The sequence below is a fragment of the Anolis carolinensis genome, chromosome 2, assembly GCF_035594765.1.
Source record: "Anolis carolinensis isolate JA03-04 chromosome 2, rAnoCar3.1.pri, whole genome shotgun sequence".
Lineage (NCBI taxonomy): Eukaryota > Metazoa > Chordata > Lepidosauria > Squamata > Dactyloidae > Anolis > Anolis carolinensis.
In genome coordinates, this window is record NC_085842.1 from 102,207,947 (window position 1) to 102,226,758 (window position 18,812).

General features: G+C 41.7%; 1 protein-coding gene across 1 annotated transcript in view; it reads right to left on the bottom strand.

The window, feature by feature from the left end:
- Positions 1 to 1,844: 1,844 nt before the first annotated feature.
- The window catches only part of spock1 (SPARC (osteonectin), cwcv and kazal like domains proteoglycan 1), an 862,727-nt gene continuing 845,759 nt past the window's right edge, over positions 1,845 to 18,812 (bottom strand). Inside the window, exon 12 of the transcript XR_010003848.1 lies at positions 1,845 to 4,430. The gene's annotated coding sequence lies outside the window, so the exon portion shown is untranslated. The remainder of the gene's footprint in view (positions 4,431 to 18,812) is intronic.

The following is an 18,812-nucleotide window of genomic DNA, read 5'->3' on the forward strand; positions in this document are numbered from 1 at the left end:
CTTAACTGGAGTAGAATGCCATCTGGATATCATTATGAAACAGTTTCCTCTAATATTCCCATAATCATTTAATATTTCCATATGTGAATATTGATGTACTGGTATATATCTTCTGCCAAGCACACTACAGTGCAATATTTTACTTGTTCTAATTCTGCTTTATAATAAATCAACATTATATGTGTATTAGAAAAAAGATATGTTTGTCATCTTCCATATATTTTGAAAATCTATTAGATATCTTAATGTTATCTCAAAAGTACGAGCAATACTGCTCTAATTAGTTAAACTGGACAATTATCCCCTTAAAATGTATTTTGCTGTTGTGTGAATATAATACTCACAATTGTGCTAATTAATTTCACCTCAAGCTTTTCAGGTTTAACCTAAAATGAAAGTCATTTGATATTAAGACAACAATGAACTTTTCTTAAATAATTTTACATTTGTTGCATATTCTTTTAATAAATTTTATAACAGTATTCTTTATTTTATAATTAGTTATAGTTATAATTAACTATCTCGAAAATAACAGAACACCACAAAATATTACCAATTGCATTGAATATACCGTATACACAGACGTAATTAAAAAGCAAGCCAACAACATTGCTCCCAAGTTTTCCTGAATCTAAGAAGGATGCAGTTAATCACTGAACATAGAAATGTGTTTGTATGAACTGATCAACAAACAGAAATACACATGAAAAAGCATATGATTTTTAATCAGTTCCTCTCCTTTCAAAGGTGTAAGAAATGAATGAAAGTTTAGACTACATTACAGTGGCTAGAAAATGCATGCCGACAAAGCGCACTGCAGAGTGCATTAGAAGGTTTAAAATGCATCAAGCTAAGTTGGGAGAAAGTCTGGTGTTTCAACAAGCCCCAAATGTACATGATATTACATGGTAAAATTGGCTTTGCAGAAAGCAGAGCGCATTACAGACACTTGCCTGCATTGGAGCACATTTTTAATTCAGAAGGGGGGAGGGTGCTGAAAAACACCCCAAGAGCACATAGGGGCAGTAGAGGGATAATTGGCCCCTGGTAACTGGTTACATTCACTGCTGTTACTTTCCCTTTCCCCCACACCTCTTATGCCTCTGGAGCGCTAGCAGGCATCTCACCCAGAAGTGGGAAAAATACTGCAGATTCTGGTTCTAGTTTGAGGTCACCTTCCATGGTTAATGTAATCCAGGGGTCCCCAAACTGAGGCCCATGGGCCAGATGTGGCCCTCCAAGGTAATTTACCAGGCCCCCTCCTTAAAGTTTAGACTTAGGGTTGCCTTAAATCTGAAAGGACTTGAAGGTACACAACAACAACAACAACAACAACAACAACAATTCTTGTCTCATCAACAAAGCAGACCCACACTTCCCATTGAAATACTGGTAAGTTTATGTTGGTTAAATTTGTTCTGCATTTTAAATATTGTATTGTTCTTTCATGTCTTTTTGTGCTACATATAAAATATTTGCAGTGTACATAGGAATTAGTTCATGTTTTTCAAACTATATTCTGTCCCCCCAACAGTCTGGGGAACAGTGAACTGGCCCTCTGCTTAAAATGTTTGAGGACCCCTGATGTAATCACTCACTTGGCCTCAAACTGTTCCAGACATGTCAATGTAATCATTTGTATAACAAAACTGGTTTCTCTCAAACCAGTTCCAAACTGACTTAAGTGGTCAGTGTCAAAGTACACTGAGGCAAATTAGGCAATATAGGTACCACATTTCTTCACCATTAAATGAAAGACATCCACTTATCTTGCAGATGATTTTCTTCATATATATATTTTGTATTTATTGTGTCTTCTTTTTTATTTTAATAACAACAACAACAACAACAACAACAACAACAACAACAATAAATATCCTGCTTTCTTCTCTTAAAGGATACTCAGAGCGGCTAACAATTCCCAATACAAAACAATTAAAAACCTACAACATATAAACACTAAAATAGAATCAAACATAGAACTATTAAAAATAAATAGTTACAATCACAAAAACATTAAAATCTATTAAAATACGCAAACATTAATTAACAACCTTTGTTTCAATCTTTAAGACCTTCTTCTTTAAAAGCCTGCCTGAAAAGAAAGTCTGCCGCTGGAAGGAGAGCAGGGAGGGGGGCATTCTGGCATCCCTGGGAAAAAGGGAGTTCCGGGGTCAAGAGGCAGCCACCAAGAAGGCCCTCTTTCACGTTTCCATCAACTGTGCTTGCAATGGTGATGGTACTGAGAGAAGGGCCTTTTAGGGTACAGGTAGGCTTGTATAGGAAAGGTACATATGCATTTAATTTTCAAATCTTGCTACTGAGCCATGTATTTCTAGAGAAATTGTGGTGTGTATAATTCTATTGTGGGAGAAAAATCAGAGAAGAGATTAGGAACCATTTTGGGCCGCGCTGTTGTGCCGAAAATCACTGGCAAAAATGAAGGTGCATGGGGTGGCTCATGGTGCCCCATGCACTGTCCCTCCTCCCTTCATCACATGGAGGAGGGGAGGAAGGAGGGTGCATGGGCAAAAAGGGCGGCAAACATTGCTCCACTGCCCTTTCTTCTACAGCAAATAGGGGAGGAAAGTGCAGGTCATTGGACCTATCCCAAACTACACTTTCCTCCCCATAGGTGAGGAGAGAGCATCTTTTGGCACTTCTCCTCCACTTTGGGAGGAAAGTGGACGGGGCCTGCTGTGCATCATGTGATGGTGACCTTGCTGTGCATAAAAGTGGCAGAATGGGACAAAAATGCTCCGTGTGAAGAGGTTCCAAGAGATTCATCTGTAGGCACCTGTAAATGTCACTAGAGATATAAAGCTAGCTGTTCATATCCATGGATTCTGCAACTATGGCTTTAAAATATTCTCTCTTCTTCTTAAAAAAACAATCCAACTGTCAAACCTTGATGTCATTTTATATAAGGGACACCATTTTACTATACAATTGTATATAATGAGCAGCCATGGATTTTTATATCCAAGGGGTCTTGGAACCAAATCCCAGTAGATAACAAGGTTTCACTGTATTCTGTTGAAGAAAGTACATCTCACAAGAAATCTAGATCCAGTCCACTTTGTTTATCAATTTGATTTAAGAAACTGAAGTAGATACTAACAGGAACCAGCCACTTAGTTCTGACACAATTTCTTTGACCCAATTCTAATTGTTTCAAAGGAAGCCAGTTCAGTGTTCAGCTTCATTACCATTAAGATTCTAAGCGTACTTATTTCAAAGTAAGTATCATTCACATTGAGACCAAGATGTCATAAATGAAATTAAAATTATTAAGATTGGTTTGTTTTGTTTGAAAGATTTGTTCATTCAGTTTGGAGCAAAGGTGTGTTCTGATGCCCTCCTGCTACTAAAGTAATGTTGCCAGGTATGATAAAATTAATTACAATGGTGCTGGGTTACAATTTTAATTAGTTTTGAAGGAGGAAATCAAACAAATGGAGTATTTTCTGATTCAGCATCTGTAATAGCTCTGAATATTAATGTGGTGAATTAACTCAAACATTTAGCCTCAAAACCTTTGTGAAAGTTTAATTTTATTTTGGGTGTGAATGCAATCACTGCAGGATAAGACCACGAGAATAAGAGAAGTCAGGAAAGGAGAAATGATAACAAGAAGATACAAAGAAGCAAAGCTGTGTTTAGAGAATCATAATAATGTGGAGTAAAACACATTCAGTTCTGCCAGTTGTTCATGCTTATGTGGAACAGCAACACCCACACATTTGAGAGAGACACTGAGCGATTGTGTAATGTGTTGTGTTGTGAAATTGGCATGGCGGTGTAACCCCAAATAACCCATGAAGATATAAATAGATTCTATGACCATAGGATGCGGATGAACCTTTGAGACAGGAAAAGCCAGAAAACTAGATGGGAAGAAGTATTGATGGAAATGGCTTCAAAAGGAAGACAGATAGTGAAGCGATAAATGGCCACACTTTTTCAATGAGCTGGTGGAGTTGTTGTATCAGCTCAGGTCCACCCTCTTTGAAGATTTCAGCAGGGATCCCATCAGGTCCACTGCCTTTATTTTTTTTGTTGGCTGATGGCATTGCTGACCTCTTCCAAACTAGGCAGTGCTGCAAGCTCATCCCTGGTTTGTTGTTGCGGGATTTGTGAGAGGGCCTCTTCGGCCACATTGGAGCTGCAATTCAGCAGGTTCTGGTAGTGCTCTTTCCAACATAGTGCAATTGATGTTTTGTCCTTCAGAAGTTTGGTTCCATCTGATGAGCGTAGAGGCTGTATGCCATGGTTTCTTGGTCTGTAGATGTTCTTTGTGGCTTTGAAAAATCCCTGAGCATCATGGGTGTCTGCAAAGTGTTGGATTTCTTCAGCCTTCTTTGTCCACCAGATGTTCTTGAGTGAGAACTCCTTCTTTGGACCTCAGCTTTTGCATAGTTTACAGCAGCCTGTTAATAATATAATAGATCATATGTGAATTGGATTTGCCCTTCTGTACCTCACAATGATAGCACCATGATTCCACTTTAGTTACCAAGGTTCTGTCTGATAGAATTGTGGGATTTGTGGATGAGGGAGGAGCACTGAGAATTCTCATCCATAGAGCTCTCATGCCTCACCAAACTACAAATCTAGGATATGTACAATGGAACCAAGGCAGTTAAAGTGCTCTCACTATGTATTGCGGGCATGGGCAAACTAAGGCCCGGGGGCTGGATGCGGCCCCTGAGATGCTTACCTTATACCCTCATTTACCCTGTCCTCTTAGCATAAGGACACGGCAGCCTGCAGCAGCTGAGAGCCATCTGGAGCGCTCTCAGCCACCGCTTATATCACCCTCCTCCTGGCAGGGGCGGCTCAATCTATAGGCAAAATACGCATTTGCGGAAGGTGCAATCCTCTAGGGGGCGCAGTTGAGGCACCTCCGGTTCAGCAGAGAGAGAGAGAGAGAGTGCTGTGGGATGCTGTGTATAGAGTGAAGAAGGGTCTGACAGGTCTTTCAGGCCCACAGGCCCCGGTTCTGCCTCCCTCGCTCCCTCCCGCCCGGGATTCCTCAGGCTAAAAGGTCTCACCTGTTCCCTCCATAGCCGCCCCACCCTCCAGGGCCCCTCCCCTGCAGGAGTGTTACCTTTGGCCCAGCACTGCCTGGGTCCAGCATGGCCATGATCCATCAGGGGAAATGCACGGGGCCAGGCCTGTGGCCATGTGACTCCTGTGCACCAGTGTCAAGGGAGCAGGAAAGTGTTCATGAATCTGAGGGTGAGTTGGAGTCTGAGGCGGAGGCTTTGCTAGTACCCTCATTCCAGGAGAGGTGAGACGTCGTTCAGCTAGATTAGCTGTCAGAAATGCAGCTGAGTAATTAGGAACTGCCCTAGCAGCTGTGTGGGGACCCAGGGCTATAAAAGCTGAAGCAGGTGCAGCCAGCTCTAGCTGGTAACAAACTGACTCTAATGCCTTCACTCTCTGTGTGCCTGCTCCAAGTCTGCATCTGGATTTATGCCTGTTTCTTTGTCTGAAGTAAGACTTCCTGGCTTTCTTTTGCATTATTTCACTGAGTGTACTGTACTTTATGTTTTGCTGAAGTAAAGCAGTTTTCATTTACTTACCACAGTGTCTTAAGGCTGTTCTTGAAAGACAAAACAGGACAGCCAGGCTCCCTGGGCCTTGGAGTCCATCGCGCCATCCGATCAACAATGTGGGGAACTGGGTGGGAAAAGCCTGCATTTTCATTGTCTTGTGTGGCCAAGAGTGGGGGAAGGGGGAGGAAGAGTAGAGGAGCAGAAGAAGAAGAGCGGTGGCGGCTCTGAGGGAGGCGTTGTTGCACAGCTGCTGTGGGCACTCGAAGAGGGCGGTGCTCCTCCTTTTATTCCCTGTGCAGCACAGTTCTTAGGTCCGAGAGGACGGACTCCCCTCTCGCCTTCCCCCCTCTCTGCCCTGGGCAGCGACAGCGGGGGTGGCAGTTGGGGGGAGAGGGCAAGCGGGGAGTCTATCCTCTTGAGCCTAAGAGCCATGTTGCACAGGGAGGAAAAGGAGGAGCGGCGCCCGCTTTGAGTGCCCACAGCAGCTTCAGTAGCCGCACAACAATGCCTCCCTCAGAGCTGCCACCGCTCTTCTTCTTCTGTTCTTCCTCCCCCTTCCCCCGCTCTTGGCTGCGTGAGAAAACCAAAATGCAGGCTTTTCCCACCCAGTTCCACGCATTGTTGGTCAGATTGCACAATGGAGTCCAAGGCCCAGGGTTCCTTGCGCGTGGGAGTCATGTGGCCATGGGCCTGGCCCTGCCCATTTCCCCCAATGGATCATGGCCATGCTGTGCCCAGGCAGCGCTGGGTCGAAGGTAATGCTCCTGCGTGGGAGGGGCCCTGGAGGGCGGGAGAGGGGGGGCTCTGGGCGCAGATCCACAGGTGGGTGGCCCTCTGTGGGAAGTGCTCATGTTGTGTCTTCCTGCCTAGCAGAAGGGGCCTGGGCCGGGTGTCTTCCTCTAGAATCCTATGCAGGGATCTTATAGCTCTGGATGTTTACACAGGAAGTGCCATGTGTCCCTTTGAGTGTTGTCGAAGGTGTTCATGACTGGAATCACTCAGTTGCTGTGAGTCCTCCGAGCTGCCTGACCATGTTCAAGACGCATTCTCTCCTCACATTTCTCACTCTCACTGCATTTGGGGTGGGGGGCACCAAAAATACTGTTTGCTTACACTTGAAAATTATCTAGGGCCGGCCCTGCCTCCTGGCATAAGGACGGTGTGAGCAGCCTCATCCTTATGCCGAGAGGACAGCTCAAGGAAGGCACGTGGCAGCTGAGAGCCCTCTGGAGCACCCTCAGCTGCTGCCTGTCATGCCTTCCTACTGGCATAAGGCAAAGATGTAAGCTTGAGGATTGGGGAGGAGGATTAGGGTAGTTGGCACGTATCCCGCCTTCCTCCTGGCATAAAGATGGGGCAAGTAGCCACATCCTTATGCTGTAAGGACGACCTGAAGATCATCCAGGCTCTGCCCTGCCCCCTCCTGACCCCATCCTCTCCTGGGCCTTATCCCTCACAGGCCTGCACCCACCCAGTGTGCGAATGGCCTCACTCCCTCCTGGCCCTGCAATATGGCCCCATGGCAAAAAAGTTTGCCCATGCCTGGCTACTTCATTTATTCCCCCCTCCTCAAGTTTCCCCAAACTGAAGGGTGAACTCAGATGGATGCAGATGCCTCATGCTTAGCTGATGTAGCATGTAGAATGGTTGCACATTGCCCTATGAGGTGGTCAGTGCATGGCCTACTGGACAGAGGAAATAAACTGAATATCTGAGAGACTGAATGTCTGGAGTCTGCAACTGCAGCATTTTGTTGCAGACTCACATGTATTTAAGAAGTAATAATAATAATAATAATAATAATAATAATAATAATAATGTTCAACTTCCCCCCTTCAAAGTTAGCCTTACTAAGAGATTTGTGCATGACCAGTGATTATTCATCCTGCAGACCTTTAAACACTACTTTAACTATGAAGGGTCAATGTTATGGTATCATGGGAGTTGTAGTTTTACAAGGTCCTTAGTTTTCTCTGACAAAGAATGCTGGAGCCTCCCAAGAAATCATAACCCTGAGCCATGGCAATGAAAGTGGGGTCAACCTGCATTAATTCTACAGTGTAGATGCATGCTGTGACTTTTCTCACAATGGATGCTGGGTGGTCTTTCTAGTTGGTTCTATGCAACTCTACAGCCTCTATATCTGCTTTTGCTGTTTTCACAGAAGATAAGGACCATGTCATATGTGATTAATGTCATACTGGAATTGTTGCTCTGTATTCAAAGGTGTGAGCAAACAATATGCAATTGCCATACCTACACTGTTCTGCTGTATGTACCTATGCAGGGAAGTCACCATTTGTCAGTGAGCTGAAGTGCAAGGAAAAAATGACAGCCAATTTGTGATTTGTATGTTTCTTTCTATATGCAAATATTACCAATATAGGGTACTCATTCCTATCCAGGGGTCCTAAGTGATTCAGTACAAGAAACTGCATTCATGCAAAGTGAAACTGCATTTATTCAATAAGTCAAGAATGTCCTTGTCTCTTTGTCACTTCCACTTGGTATTTACAAGAGCAACTCAGGTTAAAATTGACTTGAATAATACACATCAAAGTTCATTGCCCAGCTGTTCTTATCAGTGCTTAGAGCAGATGTTCCCAGTGTGAGCTGAAAGCATCAGAACACAATGTGCTGTATTTCCTGGCCACTTAATAGTTCTGCCTTTATTTCTCAAGAAAGGATTAAGATTCCACCCAGCTCTCCCTTCCTTCCCCTGGCCTGGGGGTATGTCAGTTTTGCACATGTTCTCATCCTCAGTTTCATTGCCTTGTTCTTCCTCTAGCTGGAGTGGTTTTTTTCTTTGTATTTTCCCATGCTCAGAGAGAAAACAAAGCAAATGCCCTGTAACTATTATAAGCAACATTACTCAAGGGGAAGCTTTTGTTACTGGTTCTTTATTTGGAAATCATTTGAACTGTGTGGCAGTAGCCCCTTTGCTGCAAAGAAGTATCCTTAATCATTCTCTCTGTAATTTCTCTTCTTTCAAATTTCTTTTAGGACGGCTGGTAATTCCCATATTATCAGACTGTGAATCTGGTCTGGTTTGTAGACTTCACCGGCCATGACTTTGTTAACTGGGGTAGAGTTCAGCATCTTGGATGTCTTCTTACATGAAAACCCGGAAAAGATTAGTGACCCACTGACTTGGGAGCCACTAGCTGCTACATGATCATATTGTGTACAAATTTTCAATCTCTCCTCCACTTTCTCCCATGTTACTCTATACTTAGATTTCCTCTTCCTACTCAGGCTCAAAGTACTTTTGTGGTTCATTGCCTTAAAGTAGTTTGGTGATCTCATCATGAAGTTTTCTGGTGTTGAGAATGTGTGATTCACCCAAGATCACCCAGTGGGTTTCCATCAGAAAGCAAGGATTCCAATCCTGTTTTCCAGAATTGTAGTCCAAAACTCAAGTTACTACAGCATGCTTACAAAATACAAGTGGAACTAGATGTCTCATTGGATTGGATTTGTCTTTTGGAAAAAGGAAAAACAGCAGCAATTAGGATCCTACAACTGCTACCTCTTCTTTCAAGCCACTATTTAATTCAGGAGGGTGCTAATAAAGCCCTCCTTTGTGGCTTAAATCACAACTTACCATGTTTTTTTTTGTTTTGTTAAAACAGCAGCACGGAAGGAATCCTTCCTATGTGTAGCTGTTTCAGCTCTGGTATGCTCCCGGAGTTCCTATATGAACCTGCACATCATATGAGTATGTGTGTGTGTAAGGTATCTTTTAACCATGACAATAGTAGTATGTCTTTAGATAGATCAGCCTCAGTAAACTTCATCCAGACAGAACTTTCTAAAGGGGAATTCTATTAAATATATTAGAAACAAAATTTACAGAATGATTGCATTGGACAAATACTATGATGAAGCCTCTTCAATGGCAAATAATAAATGAATGATACTGTTGCACCCCTAGGCTACAGAGACACCTCAAAACCACGCTGGAGCCCTAGACTATAAGCAAAGCAAGTAGTTTATTGAAGAATATATATAAGCAATAATAAATCAAGTTCAAAGTCACTGAAACAAGGCTTAAGTCCATAAGATACAAAATACTTGATGATTCTTGAAACAAGGGTCCTTAAAAGTCTCACATAAGAATTAAATCCAAACAAGCCATCAAAATTAGTCCAAGGAACAGGATCAAAACTGGAACAAAGGAATCGAGGCACCAAGATTAGTCCAAGGAATAGGAGCAAAGACTGGAACAAAAGACAGGGTCTTTGACTGGAGCAGGAAACCCAAACTGCAAGGCTATCAGGAACAAAAACTTGACAATCCAAAATCCCCAGGAACAAAACAAGAATTGGAACAAATCTCAAGATGCAAGGCAACAGGAACTTCAAGAACTGGAACAAAATTCAAGATGCAAGGCTACATGAACTTGGCATGGAAGTCCTCAGGAACATGAAGCATTGGAACACGAACCACTCCCTTGATGAGCAAAGTTACCACCTCTGAAAATCTCTCTCAGAGGCAGCTTTTCTTAAGGCTGAACTCAAGGCCTCTTTCTGTGGGAAGTTTATTCAAAACTTTTTCTCAATAACAGCCTCTTGCTGCATCGGGAAACCTCCCTTTCTCGTCTCTGTTGACATATCGCTTTCTTTCTGTCAAGCTCATTAGTCTTATCACAAATAAAATGCCCATCTGGCAAGGGACGGTTCGATCTTGACTCTCCCAAGGAATGTGGTTCAAGCTGCCGGCTTGAAACTATTGTGTGCCTGTTCCCAGAATCCTTAGGGGCAGCAACCTCCTCTAACTCTGGCTGTCCCAGCAGGCTCATCTGGATGCATGGGAATACTAGGCCCCATCCCAGAGTCTTCTGCCAGGTCAGGTGCAGGAACAATCACAAGCTGAACAGGCCCAACCCAAGACTCACAAGGCTCACCTGACAGGCTGGGCTACAACTGACAGGTCTGGGCTACAACTAGCTAATAAAACAGAATTAGCTTCAGAACAGGGAATATGAACTCAATGAAGCAAACTCACTAAGCTTTAAAGGACTGTAAGATGCTAGCCCAATTAATAGCATCAATTAATAGGCGGAGTACAAATATCATAAATAAAAAACTCCAATTAATTCAGGGATGGGCAAAACACAGCTCACTATTCTTCACCACTGGCTCTGCTGACAAGGGCTGATGGCAGCTGCAGTCAGCCCTGGAGTGGGGTGGAGGCTCCTTCTTTGGAGCCTTTTAAGCAGAGGCCAGATGGTCATCTGTTGGGGGTGCTTTGAATGTATTTTTTTTGCTTCTTGGCAGGGGGTTGGAATGGATGGCCCATGAAGTCTCTTCCAACTCTATGATTCTATATCTTAAGCAGTCCAGGATCAGTTAAATTACCAAAGCACCAATATGTTCCTTTTGAAATATTCAAATTGACCCTGGAAGACTTGTTCATTGGTCCACTGATGAGAACAATTAGATGGATGAGTATCAAGAATGAATAGCTCCCCAACCCTCCTTAGCTTTCTCTTTTCTGGCATTTAGAAGAGAATCTACAACATTTATGTGCCTGCCTACTTTTAAGTAATTCTGATGCTATAGGAAAAAAGGATTTACACATATTCATTCATTTATTTATTTATTTAAAATCAGCTGTTTAAACCAACTCAGGACACCATGCTGGCTCTGGTCAATGGAATAGTTTTCCTCCTATTGCCTCATTGCACTGCTCCAAAGGCTTGGTCCCACAGCCAGGTCTTTACCATCTTTCTAAAGGACAGGAGGGAGGGGCTGATCTAATCTCACCAGGGAGGGAGTTCCATAGTCGAGGGGCAATCACTGAGAAGGCTCTGCCCTGTCTCTCATCCCTGCCAATCGTGCCTGTGACAGTGGCAGGACAGAGAGCAGGGCCTTCCCGGAAGATCTTAATCTCTGTGGTGGTTCATAGAGGGAGATGCGTTCAGACAGGTAAACTGGGCCAGGGCCGTTTAGGGCTTTATAGGCCAAAGCCAGCACTTTGAATTGTGCTCAGTACCAGACTGGCAGCCAATGGAGTTGATGCAACAAGAGAGTTGTATGCTCCCTGTACGCTGCTCCAGTTATTAACCTGGCTGCCTCTCGTTGGACTATTTGAAGCTTCCGAACTTATACTTGTGTGTAAGTCGATGGCAGGCTTTAGAGCGAAAATTATGGATTTTGATATGATCCATGAGAAAGTTGAGGGTCATTCTACAGCAAGCAGAAAGTGCCAGTGCCACACAGGATCAGTCGCTGCCTTCATTTTCCTGTCCAGGAATTCAAAAAAAGGCCAGGAGCCATCCTACATGGAGATAGAAGAGGCAGTTGGTGCTACTTTTAGGTTTTTCCAGAATGGACTAAGGTCAGGCCACTTTGCATAGGGAAGGGGATGGTTCTTTTTTTGATAAGCATTTGATACAGTTCTTATACTGACCCAAGCAGGGTGTTTAGGTCACGATTTAACTAAAATTTCTAGATTTATACATGAATATTTACATACTTCTGATTACGTTGAGTCCCATTGATTTCAGTGAATCAACTCAAATTATGATCAAACCTGGATCCACCATGATGTTTCATAATTTGTAAGTCTTTAGCTGTATAAGATCATACCAGAGCAAATTTCTTCCCTTATAAGGTGACACATAACTTTCACGGATGTCCCCATTGCCATAATAGAACTGTGTCAATTTAAAACTACACTGTTTATGGTTTTACTAGATATGTCAAATAATCAGAAGTGTTTCATTTAAAGAGGTGAACAGATGCTATTGGGTTGAAGCTCAGAACATGTGTTACCATTTGCTGCATCAACTCAGGTTTATGTAGGAATTGTACTCCAGCAAAATCTGGAAAGCTTCAAGAAAGCTTCCTAACTAGGGGTCTAGTTGTGGTGGAGGAACGAAACAAGGACATTGCCTTGTAATAAGAATTCTGTCCCTTCAAATGATATTTTCTTTCAGTACCCAAATTTCTTGCATTGCAGACAGCAAGACATTAGCAATTGTTTACATCTAGCAGTCTGATTTTGCCCTATTAACATTTCTTTGGTATCTTTGACTGCCTTTTTTCTTTGGATGTCTAAGCTATATTTCTAAATGATCAGCTGAAGTTTTCAGTTTCTGCAATGCTAGAAATTTGGATATTAAGGTAAAACTTAATTATGGAGGGCAGAATTCTTCTTTAGGGGGACCAGTAATCCCATTTTGCTACACTCCTATTCCCACTCATCCTTTAAAAGATCCTTGTGGGCAATCGCAAGGAATCCAAAGGCTCATTCAGTCACCCCCTTGAAAGCATCTGTAGCTCATGGATCAGTCCACCCAATCCAGTCTATAGTATAGCATTGCTGGCAATGCAAAAGCCCACAGATTTACAGGCAGACTTTTTGATGCTTATGTGCTTGCAATCTCTGTCAGGAGCAATATTTGCTTCCCACTCCCCTCACATAAATGCTGCCTTTGAAGCTGATCAAACAATCTGAATTTTTAAACCTGATGAAATATCAAAACATAGTATTCAAGAAAATCATTATTGTATGAAATGCATAGCATAAATTGTTCGCTAAAGAAACTCGGCTGAAAGTTATGTTTTTCCATTACTGATTTGAAAGAGCCAACTGTGCTCCTACCAAAATTGCTTGATATAAAATACCTTTATGTCTCAGAAGTAATATTAGTATAGTAAAACACTGTGCTCTTGAGACAGTATTAGAGATTGCTGAGTTATCTAGTGATAGTAACGGTGTGCAATATGGATTTACCGGAGAATCTGTACAATAGATGATGTGCATATATGCAGTACTTGGTTTAATTCAAAGCACCTATTGTTGGGTAATTTAGTCTCAAATCCTGAAATTGTTGTATGTAAAATAAAATAAACCATCCATCAGTAATGGAGCAGGAAATTGTTCCCCCTGCTTCTATCACATTTTTCAATAGCTGTGAATGGAGATCTCAGGATTAAACTACATAGTACATTAAGTATGTATCTTTCTGAGAACGTTTTCTGTTTGAATCAGGACTAGCACAGTGAGCGAGGTTTAAATGCCTCTTATCTGGTTTTAATTTTCATCCCCTCCACCACCACATGGATTTGAAGGATCTAAGGATTTTTTAACTCTCACATTGGAGGGGGGGGGGTTAAAATAATGAAAAGTTTGGTCCTGAATCAGATTGAAGCTACACAGTTTTATTGAAGAGTAAACTGTAAAGGGTCTTACACTGCTGCACATACATTTAACACAAGTGGCCTGAATCCTATTGTTAGTCCAAATTAGAACAGACCCATTAAATCAATGGGATTTTCCAATCAACAGCTGATTCATTGAGTTGACTTTAATTAGGACTAATCAATAGCATTCAGATACATACTATCTCCCAGAAAAGTGGTGCTTATCTCCTGGGGAGATGTAAATGAACTCATAATGTGGGTTTGATTGTGTTGCAAGAGATGGATCCACATTTTGCTAGAGTAAAACTACTGAAATGAGTGAGGTTAGGTCAAGTTCTATTTATTTCTGTGAGTTTGTTCTGGCTGTATCCAAGTTGGATCCAAACAGACTCTGTGGTATCGCTGAGAGAAAACACAACAGGACCAGTCCAAACAGGACTGGCCTGAGAGAAAAGATGGGTGACTCATTCGGGAATGTTTTCCTTTCTCCTTAACAACTGCTAGATCACCAAAGGAAGCAGACAGAAAATGAATGCACCTCTCCATTCTGTGGAATCGGCATGGCTATGAAGATTTTGATATACCCCCAGTATATTGGTCAAATTGAAAGAGAGTGCACTTTGGGCTTGCTGTAGCAGCACCTGACTTTGCAGAAAGCTCTTATCGATTAGATCAAGTTGCCAGCATATTTCTAGACGAATGATAATGCCGAAAGCATGTAAGTTACAGAGAGCGAGTTTTATGCTTGGAATAAAGGCCTTTAATATATCTAATTTCTTTCCTTTACAGCTCATTGGAGATAAGGAAGTTGTGGTTCTTTGGAAGTATTTCATGTCAAGATGTTAGTAGTGCTTGTTAATGTTCAGTGCTTCTCCTTCCCCCATGCTGACGGTTGTTTTTCCCCTCCTGTTTCTTCCAGATCCCCCTTTTTCTTGGGAGCACATCTCCTGAGATTAATAGGGTGAAGTAAAAGGGGAAGATGAATGCTTGCCGGAGGATGCAGAGCTTCTTCAGACACCTACAGATTGCCTGGCTGATTGCTGTCCATTGTGCTGCCTCTGTTCCTCCTGTATTTGCATGTCTCTGCAGTTCTGAAGGCCTGGAGGACTGTAGGGCTGCTCCAGGCTTGATAAAGTTTTTGTTTTCTGAAGAAACAAAGCATTTACCAAGCCTATAACGGTCCCCTCAGATTTCCCAACTATACAGCAACAGGCAACAGATGCTTTTGTAAAACCAAAACCTAATTAAACCCAGAGCAATCCCACACGTGCAGAAAACACAGATTTTTGGATTGCTGTGGCAACCTGTGTTGGCTTTTTAAAAGCAGTTGAATCTCTCCCCGCCCTCTCTGTGTCTGTGTTCTCCTTGTGTAGCCATAAGATGAAAATGCTGACCCCCCTTGACCTGAAGGAAGTACAGCAATATCTCTTTTGGTATCTGAGCATTCTCTAATTGGCACTAAAGCCTGCAGTCTTTCATCACATTGTGGCATCAGCTTGTTCCTTGTCACTTTCCATTTGAAAAATCTGATGTTTGTTGCAGACACAGAATTCTGAGCTATTTTGTTTAAGAGTCAGTTCATTTCTACCAATGCAGGAGGAAGACAAAACAGCTTGTGATGCATGAGATCTATGAGGTTGAAAATTTCAACTTTATAGAGCTCATGCATTGAAAGCTTAAAACATGTGAAATGTGTGTTTTAATCTTAACATAATGTTTACTTGGCAAGCCCATTCATTTGTTCATTCCTGATATGGCCATTTCTCCCTAGTCCTTATCTGCTCATGTGAAGAACAGAAACCAGTGGTGGAACAAATTCCTTCTCCCCCTCCTCCTGATGAGTCTCAGTATTAACAATAATGGCAACAGCTATTATGACTACTGTATTCACTTATATCTCTTCTCTTCGGCAAAACAGGAATTCAAGGCACTTTTCAAAAATGAAAACAAGTAGATTTAAGAACTGCTCCCAATACAGTAAGAGTTTTTTTGGGATCAGGTTTAAGGGAAGATCAGGATGGAGCAGTGAAAAGATGTTCAAGGTGAAACATCATTTAACAAGAGAAAATCTGCTGTCATAATGTAGAATTCTGATATGACATTCCAACATTATTTCTCCTGGTCCCATATTCCATTCCAACAATCATTATCCTTAGCAAGACAAACTGAATATGTTTACACCTCTGAGAATAAGCAAATGAAATAATTAACCAGTTATTTCATCCAAAGACATAGCCGTGATAGTCTGTATAAGTATCTAATGGGATCTTTGAGATGAAGTAAAAGCAAGAAGTTGGCAGGACAAGCTACCATACATTTGGTCTACTTCAGGTGCATCATGACTCTGATTTGGCAAATGAATCTATAAGTGCTTATGCTACAAATGTTTTGCTCTTCGTCTCAAAAGTGCACTAGATCCCTTTGGATACTTCATTCGAAAACAGTCTAAGTACATCTTCAAGAAATTTCTCAGATTTCTACATTTTGGGGGAAACATACTATAGATTTAAAATAGCCATGGGAGAACCTTAAATTTTCTAGTCCTATGATGTCAACATCAAGCCTTTAGAACACATACTGCGCTCCTAGCTTCAAAGAAGAAATAGCCAAAATACTCTGTGAACAAGGTAGGCATTTCCTAAGGGCACAGAGGAAGAGTGCCCAGGTGAAACTGTGCAGCTTCCCACATTTTCTAGAGGAGAAAAATCTCAAGTGGTGGGACCAAAGCAGCTGATTCCTATTGACAGGAAATGGTGCCAAGAGGAAGGGAAAGCTGCAGTTCACATATGATCTCTGTTTCCTTTTTATATTCTCGACTAGCAACGTATTGACAGCATCATAGTTTTCCGTTATTGTGATTTGCATACATCTTAAGAAGCATAGGAATCAGATTGGAACCCAGGATGGAATCCAATTGGTTAATGGTCTTTTGGTAAAAAAAAAATGCTTCCAGAGCTAAGCCATGGTAAAATTGCCTCCTCTTGGTTTCTCAGAAAGGTGCCCAAAAGAATACTGTGGTTGAAGGTACTGAAAATCTGAGCAGTCCTTCAGAACATCCACACCCTTCTACATCTCATGTGAAATTATCTAGCTATCTATCTTTATAATAGAAGTGAAAATATGCTTGTATGTATGTATGTGGGTGACAGTGTAGGTGTCTATGTCTGTAAGCAGTGGATTTCCAAAATGGCTCCCATTTCCACAGTGCCCTGTGAATCCCACCAATGATGGATCTGGACCGAACTTGGCACACCATGAACCACCATGAACCACCATGACCAACAGAAAATACTAGATGGGTGATTGACCCTGGATTTTGGGAGTTATAGTTCACCTTGCATTTGGAGAGAACTCAACCCAGCCAACAATGGGTCTGGACCAAATCTGTCAGAAGTAGAGAGGAGATAAAATATATTTATTTTTTTCTCTAAGGGTGCACTGTAAAATAAATGCAGACTGATACCACTTTAAGTGCAATGGCTCAATGCTATGGAATTGTGGGAATTGTAGTTTTACAAGGCCTTTAGCCTTCTCTGTCAAAGAGTATTGATGATACCTCACCAAACTACAAATTCCAAGATTCCATATCATCATGCTGTTGTAGTTAAAGTGGTGTCAAATTGCATTAATTCTACAGTGCAAATACACTCTAAAAGTAAAATAATTTAGCTCTTTGGGTAAATTAGGATACAGAGTTGGAATGATGCAAGGATCTATTTCACAGGGAAGAATAAATTTATTTACTTGCTTTCCTCCAGTACAGTTTAGTTGTAAATTTTAGATACCAGAGTTGCTTTAAAATGGGTTGCATAGACATACCTTTTAAAGTCATGAACTGCTGGGAGAAAATCAATGTAGGTGACAATAAGTGTTTACTAATAGCTAGATGTACACAGAAACTTTATGTGACATTTCAGTGCTCCATCTGAGTGCATATGAGGCATGAATGTATGCACTCAACTACATTTTGAGAAATCTATACATAGATATCTGCCCTAGCATTGCGTATCTCAAGCCTGCCATTTGGACAGAGTTGAAAATGCAAAAGTGATTGGTGTTTTAAGTCAAGTATGAATCATTTTGAAAGGTTCCAAGAGTATTTTGATGGTTTCTGAGTAAAGCTAATATCTGTTGAGCAACTGCATACAATCTGGCATACAATACCTTACCTTCTTGGATCAATGAGAGGTTTTTTTTTTTTCCCCTCTGGTACAGAAGGCAATGACTATGTTTGGATGGCAGGATTCAAGAGGCTAGTAGTGGTTCCCAAATATTGGTCTTCCAGTTGTTTTGGAATTTGATCCCCAGAAGCCCCAGACAGGAATCCAAAACACCTGGAGGGCCAGAGTTTGAGAATCATCAACATAGACTACTTTACAAATCTGAGCTGTCAAGGGCAACAGCATGCTGGGTGTTGGGGGAGTCTAAACACAATTTCCTATTTATTGTTAATCTATAATTTTTCTAGATGTGTTTTTTGACAGAAAAAAGGCACTGTTCCATTATTCAGACAGAGAAGGATAGTTCATTTTACTGGGGAAAGAGGGTTGAAGGAGTTAAACCATTTTCTCCCATTTTCCTGTCCCCCCCCCCCCCGACCCATGTCACCTTTATTGAAACAACTATTGTTTATAAGATGGGAAAGGAGGGGGAATAACCAGCAAAATGGGGGAGATGGTTTTCCTCCTTCAACCCCCCCTCCTCCATAAAATGGACTATCTTTCTCTGTCTAGGCCTCCTTTTGGAGTTCACCCAAATAATGGAACAGTACCAAGAAAAAGTAACCCTTTCCTGTCTGATACACTTATCATAGTCCAATTGACTTTTGGGCAGTTTCAATTTTCAGTCAATCAGAACTTCTTCGTGTAATGAAAGCCTGCCTGTATTTTATAGAAATGCCTTTCTGCTTGAATGTTCTTTCTGATTTTATATTACAAGGTGAGAGGCATTTTCTGCATGTTCACAGATTATTATTTCATAATACTAGGACTCAGTTTTAACTTTGAAACAAGTTCTTATGGTACATTTTGTTACCTCTTCACTCAAATTAAATACCCTCTCTTTTTTGTTTTAGAACTGGGATGGAAATCACATGGCT